At 42.9% G+C, this 14,898-nt stretch overlaps 1 protein-coding gene across 1 annotated transcript in view; it reads left to right on the top strand.

Annotated features, from left to right (window-relative positions):
* The first annotated feature begins 4,176 nt into the window (after positions 1 to 4,176).
* Positions 4,177 to 14,898, top strand: part of PAK7 (p21 protein (Cdc42/Rac)-activated kinase 7) — a 383,566-nt gene continuing 372,844 nt past the window's right edge. Inside the window, exon 1 of the mRNA XM_006894246.1 lies at positions 4,177 to 4,456. The gene's annotated coding sequence lies outside the window, so the exon portion shown is untranslated. The remainder of the gene's footprint in view (positions 4,457 to 14,898) is intronic.

Genomic DNA, 14,898 nt, shown 5'->3' with positions numbered 1-14,898 from the left:
CATAAGCACGATCAAGTGTTCTGGGATTCCCATTCTTCTCAGAGTCAGCCACAGTTTGTTATGATCTACACAGTGAAATGCCTTGTCCTATCCTGAGCCAATCTCATCATCTCTGAAACACCTGATCCCATTGCACCAGTTATTGTGTTAATCCATTTTATCCAGGGTCTTCCTTTCTTGCACTGTCTGTCCACCTCTCTGAGTATGATGTCTTTCTCTGTTGGTCCTTCCTGGACACGTGCCCAAAATATGTGAGACGGAACATCAAAATCCTAGCCTTCAGAGAAAAACTTGGTATCACCCTCTCTAAGACTGATATTTATTATCCTGGCGGTCCATGGTGTATGTTCAGTACTCTTCTTCAGCACCACAACTCAAAGGCATCAATTCTTCTTCTGTTATCCTTTGTCATTGTCCTGTTCTCTGTTGCATAATATCTAAGGGATTGTTGTTAGTTGCCATGTAGTCAAGCATGACTCATAGCGACCTTGTGAACAGAAGACCTGAAGCCTTTCTATAACTATTGTCCTTTCTCAAAGTTCATAGAGTTTCCAGAGGCACATTGTTTAGGAAGTCGATGCCACTCCTTCTTAGTCCTTGGAAAAAGACATCATACTGGGAAATGTGGAGGGTCAGAGAAACAGAAGAAGATTCTTAATGAAAGGATTGACTCAGTGACTGTAGCAATGGGCTCAACTGAACATTTGCGCATAAAAGAGATTGTGAGGATGGTTCAGGAGAGAGCAAGGTTCAGATCTGTTGTTCATTGGGTTGCCAGGAAGTGCAGTTGACTTGAAGACACATAACAACAACAATCACTACCTCTCACTAGTGTTGGATACAAGAGTGCCCCTTAGCCAGCATGGTGTATGCCAATTTCTGACTCAGACATCACTGTGGGAAACTAGCTTATCAAGAAAGGACTTTATTTTAAAAAGAACACTCTAGAGATCTGACGTTGTATTTACAAAAGTAGCATGACTATTAATTTGTAATTTTTACCTTGGCAAACTTTCAAAATGAATTCAAGGCAACTAATAAGAGTAATAGTATTTAGCTTGTAGAAATTACCACAGGAGCACAAGCTTTATGTATAATAGGAAAGATATTTTAAATTATTAAACTAGAGTATTTCCAAGCAAAATTTAATTGATACTCACCAATCAAGAAGTAAAGAGTTCCATAAATATTTTGTTTGGCATCTGTGCTCACACAAATACAAGAAAATTATACATATTTTCTTGGATGAACAATCTCCTGTGAGATTTACTGCCTCTAAAAACCTACTGAGAAGTCAGCTATGGGTCAGTTCTCACTCCACAGTACATAAAAACAAAACAACAAAAATCCCTTTCTTGATTCACAGTGGGCTGTGAAGTTCCAACTGACTCATAGCTGATCTTACCCCCGGTTTTTGGAGATTGCCCATATTTCTCCTGCAGAGCAGCTGGTGGTTCTTGAACCGGCTGTCGTTGGGTTGGTAGTGCCATGCCTTACCTACCAGGCCACCAGTGTGTGTGTGTGTGTGTGTGTGTATACACACACACACACACATACATATACATATACATACACATATACATATACATATACATATACATATACATACAAGTAATTGGCACCAGCAGTGGCCATGGTAGGTATTTAGGACTATGTGTGCTGCTTAGAGAGTAAAGAGATGAGTTTGGAGCCCCTGTTTCTTTGACTTGTACCTTCTGAGATTAGCATACACTATGACCTATTTCTCCCACCATCTACCTTATTGTCGTGTAACATCAAGTAGGAACTGACTCACAGTTGACCCTCTAGCAGATTTTCAGAGGCTGTAAATATCACTAGAAGAGATTGCCCATCTTTTTCCTGCGGAGCAACTGGTGAATTCAAACCTCGTGCCTTTGGGTTGGCAGGGCAACTGAACCACTTAGCCTATGGCTCCTGTTTTGATATTGAAACTACTGAAGAGGGATATTGAGTGAATGGAAAAATGAAATAAAAAAGGAGGGAAGGTAACTATTGCATCATTAATTAGCAAATTGTCTCTGCTTATTCTGTATAATAGGCTACACTGATACACGTGATTATTAGCTGCTGACGGGTTGATCATAACTCATAGCAACTCTTCCCGAAGCAGAACGAACCACTGTGAGCCCTGCATCATTCTCACATCACCACCGTGCCCTCTGTATTACTGAAGCTTTTCCTCTTTGTCGTTGACCCTCTGTCACTACCAGACAGCAGCCATTTAGGGCTGAGTGGTCCACCACTGGTAGGCCCCAGCATCCCCAGAGGCAAGCCCTTCTGCTGAATTACCTAGTCCTCTGTGGTTCAGAGAGGTCCATGAGGATGAGGTTTATGAGCCAAGACAGGAAAGCCAGATTAGACTTCAAAGTGTCAACTTGCTATACAAATAACGATAAAGAGTGGCTTGCCTGAGTAAGAAGACTGGTGCATTATGGGGTTTGTCCCTCCTGATACCATGCCCAAAGTATATGACGAAGTCTCACCTCCCAGGCCCATTCTGGTGGCTTTTCTTCTAGGACAGATTTGTTTGTTCTTTTGGCACTTCATGACGTATACCTTATTTTTCACCAACACAATCCAAATGCAACAATTTTTCTTTGCTCTTCCTTATTTATTGTTCAGCTTTCACATGCATATGAGACAATTGAAAATCCCACACTTAGGGATCAGACACACCTTACAGCACAAAGAGATATCCTTGCTTTTTAGCACTTCAGAAGCATTTTGCAGCAAATTTATTCAATGCAATGCTTGATGTCTTGACCACTGCTTCCATTGCAGTTGATTGTGGAGCCAAATACAATTTGGCAACTTCAGCGTTCCCCCATTTTCTATGATGTTGATTTTTGGTCCATTTATGAGAATTTCTGTTTTCTTTATGTAGAGGTTGATCTTCATTGTAAGGGCTTCAAGCCTTCCTTTTTAACTAGCGGGGTCATGCCATCTGCCTATTGTAAGTAATTAATGGGTAATTAATCCAACCTTGATGCTGCATTCTTCACGAATACATATGCACCCTGATTGTATAATCCACTCTCCAGTCATGTGTGTATATAATACATGACCATAGCTCATCAGGATATCGCTGAAGCTGCTGAGGACAGAAGACGATATGACCTCTTTATTTCGTGCATTTGCTTTCCGAGGTTGAAAACGAATTTAAACATTTTCCTCTCCTTGTAGTGTGGATAGGTAATATTCTTGACAAAGCTAGAGCCTTTGGGAGCTAAAAGCAGAGGAGTTAGAAACAGAGGGGTGTAAGCTGAAACATCATTGTAAACTTCAGCTCAAACATTCTTCAGCAGAAAGACTTGTCATCTCTTGGTATGAAAAAGCTCCGTTTTTAACATGGTGTGCCAGTCTTTTTAATTGAGCAAGCCCCGCCTTAACTTTTACTTGTACAATGAATTGACACTTTGAAGTCCAGTTTGGCTTTTCAGTCTCAACTCAGGACAGCCAAGGGTGTCAAGATTCGGGTGTAGTACCCAGGCTCAGGTGGTATCTAACTAGCAAAGTGAACGGTAAGATAGCCTCATGAGATAGCAGCCAGTGAGGGCGGGGTGGGCAGAACCCACTGCTAGGAGCGCAGAGTAACCGCAGGGGCATATTGTTGTTTTTGTAAGTAGCTTGAAGGAATGTCAAAGACTATCTCTGGAGTGGCCTATTAATTAAGAGATGGTTTCTCAGGGCTCGATGATAGAGGATGGATGGTTTTAGTCTTCGTTCTACCAAGTGTGCTAGGAAGTTCTTGCAGCCTTACCCTCTCCTGGGAGTTTGTCTGCAAGCAGATTCTCAGGCAGCCCCCCAAGAGCAACTGAAAGGGAATCTGCATTCATCTCACATTAAAGTTTGAGAAGCGCCCGTGCAGGTGGGGAGGACAGCACTATCAGCAGGTCAGCCGACTGCCTGCCTTCGCGCTCCCCGGCCTCAGAAGCGCAGCTCAAGCCTGCAAAGGTGCAGCGTGACATTTGGGCAAATCCAGAGCGCGTGCGGAGGGGGCGTGCATCGGCTTCCCCGCGGGGAGGGCGGGGGCAGACGTGATTGGCCTAGGGCGGCGTCCGGCGGCCACCGGTGTCGCGGCGGAGGGGACACTCCCCCGGCCCGCCCTCCCTCCCCTCCCGCAGCTGCTGCGCTCGCCTCCCGCCGGCTGCCGGGAAAACCCGGAGCGCGGCGTGCTCGCCCGGAAAGTCCTCCCAGGGGCGCAGGAGAGCAGCTGAGCATGCTCAGTAGCTGGGGGAGGTTTGGGTGGAGAGTGAAAAGCGGCGGCTCTGCCTCCCACCCCCTCTCTCTGGCCCCCGCCCCCTGGCCCCTGCTCAGCTCATAGTAGTTCCCCAGCGTGCGCCCGGGGAGACCGGGAACATGGCGCTCAGAGCCATCTAGCCACTGAGCACAAGAAAAGGATGCGCCGCTGCGCTCCGTTGACAGCAGCCGCCAGGTAGGCAGGCGTGCCCGGCAGGGCGGCCGGGGTGGACCCCGACACGGGGAGGGGCGCTCGTGGGGATGCGCGCGGCTGGGACCCGGGCATCTTGCCTGGCCGGGAAAGGATGCAGAGCTGACAGCTGTGACAGCGCGCGATTGTGCATCTCCTTGGAGATGCCAAAGGCTGGGGACCAGTAGCTTGGAGGGAAGGGATCCAGGGGCCAAGCCCCCCCACCCCCACCCCCTTGCGCTCTCATTCAGCCTGTGTCCCTGGGGGTCAAATAAAGGATAGCTCCTGTCTGCTGGGCTGGGGGGCGTGGGGAAGACGCCAGGCTGGCAGCTTGGCGAGCGCGCTGGTACCCTGGACCTCTCACCAGCCCAGCACCAGTTCTTTGTGTATACAGCCGCGCACGCCCGGGGGGTGCCACGATGCGATGCCTGCCTCTCCCGTGGAGTGGTGGATATATTGCCAGGGCAGGATTCCCGTGTGGCTTCTGTCATTTGACAGGTATGGACTGGAAGATGCAATAGCTTAGCCTCTATGGGGTTGTCTTTTCCTTTGTTACTTGCCTGTGTGTGTGTGTGTGTGTGTGTGTGTGTGTGTGTGTGTATGTGTGTGTATGGGCATGGTGGGTTGTAATGGAGAGAGAGAGAGAGAGAGAGAGAGAGAGAGAGAGAGAGAGAGAGAGAGAACTTCTGCTCGTGGCACGGGCGTGGGCAGAGCGTGGAAGAGGATCTTGGGTCCCAACTCTTATCAAAATCATGCACAGGCTTGGCCTACTGGAGGGTAAACTTGGAAAGTCCAGGCGTGCATCATCAGTGCCCGGCTTGGAGGACAAGCGCAGCCACCTCTGTTGAAACGTGCGTTTAGCTGGAGCTTTACACATAAAATGTGAGTTAATCCCCTAACACTCAATACCGGTTAAGGGCACGTGAAGTATTGGTGCTGTCTGTGGTGGGCGTCTCAAGGCCAGGCAATAAAGAGAAAGAGAAGTTGGCATAAAGCCAGAGGAAAGTGTCGTCGTTAATAGTTGATGGCAGTGTGCAAGGCTGATTACACCTTAGGGGGCATCAGGAAACCTGGCCTTCAGTGAAGATGCTACTAGGAAAAAGTGACAGGGTCTTAGGTGATTCCCAGAGCCTGTCCACACCTCTTTTTCTTTTCTCTGGTTTGGTGGCTTGAGAATGTTTCCTCTTACCTGAATGTTAAAGGGCAAGACAGATGCTCTTTAAGGCTTCTCCTAAAGGAGAATTCTATCAAATCAACTCCCTGGAGTAATAGCTTTGCCTCCTGATATTTGCATATGCCATGCAGGATATTGACATGCTCCTTTATGTCCTCATTTACATTTGTATGTATCCATCAGCCTCCTCAATGAGTTAGGAAAGGAAGACAAATTGGAAGCAAGCTTTGGAATGTATTTTCTTTGTAAGGATGGACATCTGTGAATATGAAGTTAGGGACACTTCTGCACGAGACCATGTTTTTTTAGTAGCAGAATGAGTCCGTATTATCAAGATAAAATGAAGAATGTTTGATGGAAATGTATTTAAGTAAATGCAAGCCATAGGTGTTTGTTCTGACAGCAATATTTGGATTTGGTATACATAGATCCTCAGGAAAGGCTTTGCTAATGGAAACAATTAAAATTGATAGCAAGCTCATTGATGACATTGATCTTAGAATAAAATTTTGTGTTCTTCTGTGGATGGATAGAGATTTGGCAGTACTTTGGCTCTGCAGTTTTTTACTTTGCTGATGAAAGTGAGTTTTAATTGCAAGAGTTGAAAACATCTGTGCCACTCATGTGAGAAGTAGACATTCTAGGGCGTAGTATCATCTTGATGAGAAAGGGTTGAGTTTGAACTCTGGTTCCTGTACATTATTCGTTCTGTGTTCCTAGACAAGCTATTTAGCTTTCCCAAGCCCTAGTTTCCTCATCTGTAAAATGAACCTTAGAATAGAACTCCCTACTTATATGTGTTGTTGTTGTGGGCCATTGAGTCGACTGCAACTCACAGTGACCCTATGAATAATAGCTCTGAACTCTGCCTTATCTTGAGCCAATGTGAGGATTCTCATAATGTCAACCATTATGAAAAAGGTGATAGCCATTAGAAGAGACAAAGAAGTGGGTATCTATTGAACTTTCACTGTGTGCTTGATATTATGCCCACTCAAACTCAACTCACCACCACTGAGTCAGGAGTGACTGATAGCTGACCCCCAATGAATTTCCAACGCTATAAATCACAAAGAGATTGCCCTTTTTTTCTCCCTCAAAGAGCCTTGGTCTTTGTGTTAACAATTCCCTATGGATTATGCCACCAGAGCTCCCACATATCACATTGGTTAGGTTCAACCTTGTGATCCCATCCAGTCTTCCCAACTGTTTGTAATGTCACTGTTAATATCATGACAGCATAAGCTCAAACCACTGCCTCCAGAATTGAGTCACATCTTAATCGTAGTAGCCCCATGGGGTAGAGTTGAACTGTACCACAAGGTTCCCAAAGCTGTAAATCTTTAACTGGAATAGACTGCCCATCTTTGTTGTGGAAAGCAGCTGGTGGTTGTGAACTGCTGACTTTTTGCTTAGAAGATCTGCATTTAGCCCATTGTGCTACCAGGGGTCTTTGCCAATCTAAAGGCAGAAGCTAAAAGTAGAGTCAATGTAATCAGAAAAGACAGTAAAGGTAATTTAATATAAGTAATCTCTGTGAGACTTTATGTTCCTGTTCATGATAACAGGAAGAATGGCATTAGAAGTACTTCACTTAAATAAGTAGAGAAAGCATCTCTGTGAGATTTACAGCCTCAGAAAACTCACTGAAAGGTGAGCTGGCAGTCACATCTGACTCAACACTATTAAGAGAGAGAAGAATCATTTAAATAGATTTCATTTCTCATGGATACACAATCAACTCTCAAGGAAGCAATTGTCAAGAAGAAATCAAAGAATGTATTTTTGTGAGCAAATTTGCTTCAAAAGACCTTTTTAACATGCTGAAGAGCAAACATATGCCTTTGAGGACCTTTGAGGGCCAACTTATGGTATTTTGAATTGCTTCATATGCATGTGAAAATTCGACAATGAATAAGGGAGCCCATGGAAGAATTGGTGCCTGTGTACTGTGATGTTGGCCAAGAGTCTTGACTGTACCACGGACAGCCAAAAGAACAGACAAATCTCTGTTGGAGGAAGTACAAACAGGGTACTCCTTAGAGACAAAAATGGTGTGATTTTTTCCTCACATACTTTGGGCATGATGTCAGGAGGGGCCAGTCCTTGGAAAAAGATATGCTGAGGAAGTTGGAGGGTCAGCAAAAGAGAGGACCACTCCCAAAGAGACGCACGGACACAGTGACTGTAACAAGGGCTTTGAACATGTTAGAGACCATGCGGATGTTGCAGGGTAGGGAGAGATCTGTTGTTCATTGTGTTGCAATGAGTTCATTGTCAACTTGACAGGACGTAATTCTAAACAGATTCTAAGCTTGTATTCTAAACAGATCTCAGCAAAGCCTTCTTTCCATCCCTGTCTTCACCACCAACAAACTCTTAAGTCATTATCTTTCACTTTGACAACTAGTGTGACTTCCTAGCTAGACTCATGCTTTCTTTCTTGACCCCTCTAAGTCCTTTATCCATATCAGGCAGTGGCATGTGAATCTCCTGCATGATGCGTGAAACACATCCACATGCCTCACAAGATTGCTGAGACTCCGAAGGCCTTGAGTGCTTGGTCAGTTTTTCTTGGACAGCTCTGCCTCCTGCTGCCGTCACATTGACCTGCTGTTTCTTAAGTTTCCTAATTAGTTTCTCCTATTCTTGGCCAAAAAAACCACATCTACCTTAGAGAAAGTGCGGCCAGGGCACTCCTTCTTGGACTCAAGGATGGCAAAGCTTTGCCTCACAGACTTTGGGCATGTTGTTAGGGGAGGGTAGTCCCTGGAGAGGGACACCACACTTAGAGAAGTGGAGGGTTGACGGAAGAGAGGAAGACCTTTTGTCAATGACTACTGAAATGGGCTCACATAGATGGTGAGGATGGTGCAGCAAGATGAGGCTGGACACGGCTCAGATCTGCTGTTCATAGGGTCACTATGAGTCGTACTTGATTTGATGGCACCTAACAACAACAACAACAACATTTTTTATCAGATAAAGAGCTATTTATTTTTTTTAACTTTATTGACTACCCTTTTCCCCTAACCAACTCACTTCCATTTCTAGCTACCTCTCACTTGTTTTTAGTACACTCACTGTTTATAAGCTTTGTGATGCCCATTTATTTTGTGTCTTGTATCCCAACAGATGCTCAATGCATGTTTGGTGAGTGAGGAAATGAATTCCCTTATAACATTTTTCTGTGCCAATTTAAAGGTCTGATTTTCCCCGAAACTAACTTGTATAAAAGAGCAATTTAAAAAATCTCATTCTGACTTCAAAAGAAGGGTGTGCTTGGCTTTAACAAATGCATCTTCTAAGAAATGGTTTTAAGTTAGCAGTTAAAAATGGAATCAAAATATTTTCTGGCAACTGAGGGTTTTGTGAAATACACCAGTCAATCAACAAATATTTATTATACATGTATATGTGATTTGCCAGGACCAAGGCATACAATGGTGAAGAGATCCTTTGCTTTCTAAAGATTAATAATAATAATAATAATAATAATTTACTGAGTTTCCCCTTGGAGGGACAAGTAATTCGAAGGGTAGAGGGACTGCACAAGAGAGGAAGACCCTGGATGAGATGGATTAATTCAGTGACTGTGGTAATGGGAGCGGGTGTGTCAGAGACAATGAAATTGGCTCAAGAGAGAGGAGGGTTCAGAGCTATTGTATGTAGGGTTACTATGAGTCACAGGTGATTAACAGCATGCAACAACAACAATAATATTGAGTTTCTATTACTTGTCAAGGTCTCTACAGTCCCTATTCCTAAAACACACTATAATTATAATCCTCTAATCCTTCCCAGTAACACAAAACTCAAGAGTTCATAGTTGTGAGGTACCATTGAGTCAGCTGTGACCCTGTTACCCATTGACACTGTGAGCAGCAGATCTAAACCTTGCCTTATCCTGTGCCATCACTACATGTTTGAAAAACTCAATAGTCAGAAGGCATTATTCTCTTAGGCTCTAATTACCTGGTGGTCGGAGTTGCACTGCCAACCCAAAGTCAAGCAGTTCAAATCTACTAGTTGCCTCACAGGAGAAAGATAGGCAATCTCTCGTCCTGTGCAATTTACAGCCTCTGAAAACCAACTGGAGGTCAAATTATGCCTCACTTCTGACATGATGGCACATAATAACAGCAATAATTATTTTAGGAACCGTGGTGGCATAGTGACTTATGTGTTGTGTTGCTAACAAAAGGTCATTGGATAAATGAACGAACCACTCCTCAGGAGAAAGATGTGGCAGTCTGCTTCTATAAAGATTTATAGCCTTGGATTCCTTATGGGAGTTTTAGGAGTTGGAATCTATTTGGTTATAGACTTTTTGGGTTATTTTCCTATTTTTCAAGCTAGAAAACTTAACACAAGGGGGAAAGGAACCTGTCTTTCTATAGAAGAGCATACAGTGCTTTCTAAGTTTATCAAGGTTGATGCTGGCCATTTTTTCTGTGGTTAAATAAAGAGACAGATTGTTCATACAATGATAAAAAGTTCCCGGTGAATTTCTTTGCAATATACAGTCATCAGATTCTTAGTTTCTGTCATAGATTGAATTATGTCCTTCTAAAATGTGTCAGTTTGGCTAGGCCATGATTATCAGTATAATACCATTTACTCTGTGTGTTGTAAACCTTAATCTGTTGAATCTCTATTAACGAGGTATGATTAGAGGCAGTTAATGTATTGACACAGTCATTCTCATGGTGTGATCTACAATGTGATCAGCCAGTCAGTTGTAAGAGGCTATGCATCTGAAAGTTGGACAACGAGTAAGGATGACAAAAGAAGAATTGATGTCTTTGAATTGTGGTGTTAGAGTAGAGTATGGAATATCCCAAGGACTGTTAAACAAACAAATACATCTTGGAAAAACATACAGACAAGATGCTCCTTGGAAACAAGGACAGTGAATTTTTATCTTATATATCTCGGATATGTTGTTAGCTGAGGTCAGTCCTTGAAAAGGGACATCTTGCAGAGGTGGAGGATTAGTGAAGGAGAGGAAGACCTTGAATGAGATGAATTGACACTGTGAGTGTAGCTATGGGCTCAAGAATGTCAGAGATGATGAGGATGGCACAGTATAGGGCAGGATTCAGGTCCGTTGTTCATAGGGTTCATATGAGTTGTAGTTGATTTGATGGAACCTAACAATAATAGCCACAATGCCCCTAATTAGTTCATCACCCTGATCTCCTGGTCTAATGAAAGGAAAGTTTCAATGGAGTGTGTCCTGTAATGCTTTTTAAAGATAAAAGGAAAGAGGAAGCTAGCAGAAAAGAGTGGATGGTAACTCAGTCCAAGAAGGAAGATCAAGAGTGGACAGAGCACATTCTTTAGACCAAGGTCCCTGTGCTGGGAAGCTGCTAGACCCAGGGGAAGGCCATGGCACATGAACATCTCCCAGGAATGCTGGGCCTACAGATGCTAAACCAAGCAAGAGCCTTACTCCAAACCAAGAAGAGAAATGACTTTTACCTAGAGCCAGCACCCTGAATTCAGACTTCTAACCTCCTAAATTGTGAAAGAATAAATTTCTGTTTGAAATAAGCTTCTATTTCAAACTTTTCTGGTAGTTTGAATCCACCATGGAAAGAGAGAGAGAGAGAGAGATACCCGAGGTAGTCATCAACTTAATTATCCATTAAAATAAAACTCAGACACTGTCATTGAGTTGAAACCAACTCTTTGCTGTTTTTCAGCAGGTATTCAGGGGGATGTCAATTGCAAGGGAGGAGTTTCCCTGTTTTTTCTGCTACAGCAGCTGGCAGATCTAAGTCAAGCAAAAGGGTATTTAATGGTGTTTTTTTTCACTTAGAGTCCAAGTTAATGGTTTTGAATAGTAAGAGTGAGTGCCCTAGAACAACAGGTGTGGTTCAACCTGTATTGGTATAAAGTGACATTTTTAATTTCTAGGGTTACTTTAATTTAATGTTATCTTAATTTTCTCATTAATGTTTGAACTTTGATAAATGTCAATAGTTATAGAGGGGCTTCTGGCCTTTTCTTCATAGGGTTGCTATGAGTCGTGCTCAACTTGAAGGCAATCAACAACAACAACAACAACACCACATAGCTAACACACTGAAAAGTTAGACATTGTGTACTAACCTTTTTTTGTTTTTTTTAAAAAGACACATATCCAATGGGTCAACTAAAATCCAAAGGGAGAAAGAAAAGATTTCAATAAAGTGTTTATATAAGACATCTTCAAAAATCAATGACTACCTAAAAGGCTAGTATTTACTAAAAAACACAGTGGAAAATTATTCCTTCCATGAATTTATGAAAATACAAATTACCTGAGGAAATGTACATGAAATAGGAGTAACAAAAAATACGCTGGGACCTATGTGAAAAATGAGAAAATTTTTCTTAAAAGCAGATGAAAGACATACCTTATTCTTGGGTAGAAAGATAACTATTAGACAGTGATTCATTTTCCCTGGATTAGTTACGTAGTGTTTACTGCATTGCCGTTTGAAGTACCTTGACGAAATGATCCTAACAAACATCAAACCAGAAGAACAATTTTATGAGATGATCCAGAATTAGTTTTTTGAAAGAATAGTTATGGTAGGAGAAGTAGATAATGTTGGTGGAAGTGGTGGTGGTGGTAGAGGTTGCTGAAGTAGGTTTTAGGGGTGGAAGTGGTGGTAGTAATAGGGTGACGGTAATGAAGGTGATGATGGGAACACTGGCAGTTGGTAGGGAAATGGTGGAAGTGGTAACAGTGGTATTGGTGGAAGTGGTGCCAGAGGTGGTAGAGGCAGTGAGGGAGATGCTGGAAGGGATGAGAGTGGTGGTAGAGATGGAAGTTTTGGTGGAGATTGTGGTAATTATAGTACTTGGTTGGGAAGTGTTGGAGGGAATGGCTGGAGGTAGAAGTGATGGAAATAGTGTGAGGTGGTGAAGGCCACACAGGTTGTAGTGGAGATAAAGGTGTAGTTGAGTTGGTTGAAGCAGTGGAGGTAGAGGAAGTGGCGGTAGAGGTAGTGCAGCAGGTGGCAGTGGTGGTGGAGAAGATGTTGGGGGTAGAAGTGGTAGGTAGATGGTAGCTGTGTTGGTAGTGGTTGTTATGTGCTGTCGAGTCACTTGCTTCTCATAGTGACCCTATGTACAACAGCCCTAAACCCTGCTCTATCCTGCTCCAATCACACTGCCTCTGACACTCCCATCTCGATTACCCCAGTCACTGAATCAATCCACCTCACAGAGGGCCTTCCCCTCCTGCGCTATCCCCCCACCCTCCCAAGCATGATGTCCCTCTCCAAAGACCTGTCCCTCCTTACAACATGTCCAAAGTATGTTAGACGGACCCTCAGAATCCTTGCCTCCAAGGAGCAGCCTGGTTTAACCCTCTCCAGGCTGAATCTATTTGTTTTCTTGGCAGTCCAGGAGATGGTAATGGTGGTGGAGGAGGTAGAAGTGGTGTTAGAAGAGGTGGCGGGTAGTGGTACAGGTGGTGATAGTGAAGCAGTGCAGGTGGTAGAGGGTGTATGAAGCGCAGGGATAGCTGTGCTGGAAGTGGTAGAGAGAGAATGGGAGGAGAGATGGTAGAGGAAGTGATGGAGGTGGGAGCAGAGAGAACGGAAGGGTGACGGAGTGGCACAGATGGAGGAAGGGATGGAGGAAGTGGTGACAGGGCTGTGTACGTGTCAGAAGCAGTAGATGTGGTGGAAATGGGGGCTGGAGATGACTTACAAGAAATAAAAACAAATCTTATTATTGAACTTCAGTTATTATAGTAAGTAGCAGTTCTGGTGGAAGAATTGATAGATATTTCAGGGGAACAGTATAACCTGGAAGCAGGCCAAGGTGGCTTTTGTAAATAGAAATGTGATAGAGAAAGCATTATGAAACAGTGCAGAGCATTTAACAAAAGTGTCGATGTAATTGACTAAGTATGTAGAAAACATTCCACTTTGAGCCTCGTCTCACATGACTCACAAAATGAAATTCTGAATAAATTTTAAAAAGTACATGCAAATTGAGAAAAAAAGCTAGAATATTCAACTTCTGGGGAAAGACTTTCTAAATACAGAATGAATAGAAAGAAAAAGGAAAAGGTAGAATAAAGTAAATTATTGGATGTGACTCCTACATGTTTTAAAACAGAAAATCATTGAATTGAGAAAAATATCAATGCTAATCATGACATACAATTAGTGTAATCTTAACACCTGAAGAATTTTTGCAAATCAGTAAATGAACAGTATTATCCCAGTAGAATTGTCCAGATGTTTGAATAAACAGTTGAAAAGGTAGAAATGAAAATGTTAATCTAAATATTTAATAATTATTTTCTCTTACTGTTAATTTGAGATATGTTGTTGTTGTTATGTGCCATCGAGTCGCCTGTGACCCTATGTATCACAGCTCTGAAGCCTGCCCTGTCCTGAGTCAGTTTGTCTGACTCCGACACACCTGCCTTCATTGCCCTAGTTACTCTATCAATCCATCTCATCCGGGATCTTCCTCTCCTGTGCTGTCTCTCCACCCTTCTGAGAATGATGTCCTTCTCCAAGGGCCAGTCTCTCCTGGCCACTTGCCCAAAGTATGAAATGGAGCGTCAAAATCCTAGCCTCAAAGGAGAAATTTGGTTTCACCCTCTCCAAGACACACTTATTTGTTTTTTTCGGCAGTCCATGGTATTTTCAAGACTTTTCTGCAACACCATAGCTCTAACATATTAATTCTTCTTTTGTCATCCTTATTGTCCAGCTCTCGGATGCATAACAAGTGATTGCACCTTAGTCTCTAGACTGACATCGTTGCTTCTTAGTACTCTGGAAAGGTCCCTGACAGCAGATTTACCTAATACAATTCGTCTTTTGATTTTCTGACTGCTGGTGATAAGAGTGTTGACTGTGGAGCTGTGCAAGCGGTAATGGTTAACAACCTCAATCTCTTTGCCATCCGTCATGATGCTACCAGCTGGCCTAGTGTGAGAATCGTTGCCTTCTTCATGTAAACTTGAAGACATATACATATAAAAAAACTGAGATGCCATATTTCATGTATTGAATGGACATATTTATATTTTTATACACAAACACATATATGTTTATGTCCACGAATATACATGTTTACACACACATGTTTATGTACACAAATATATATTTATATATGTGTGTGTATGTATCTATCTTATGTCTCTGGAAACTGAACTTTTTAGAAACAACTATAGTTATAGAAAGGCTTCAGGTCATTTGTTCATAGGGTCTCTATGAGTTGTGCTCGACTAGATGGCAATCAACAACAACAA

Source organism: Elephantulus edwardii, unplaced genomic scaffold, assembly GCF_000299155.1.
Source record: "Elephantulus edwardii isolate Elephantulus edwardi_28Jun2011 unplaced genomic scaffold, EleEdw1.0 scaffold00138, whole genome shotgun sequence".
Lineage (NCBI taxonomy): Eukaryota > Metazoa > Chordata > Mammalia > Macroscelidea > Macroscelididae > Elephantulus > Elephantulus edwardii.
Note: the sequence above shows the minus strand (reverse complement) of the source record. Positions and strands in the feature narration are given on the sequence as shown.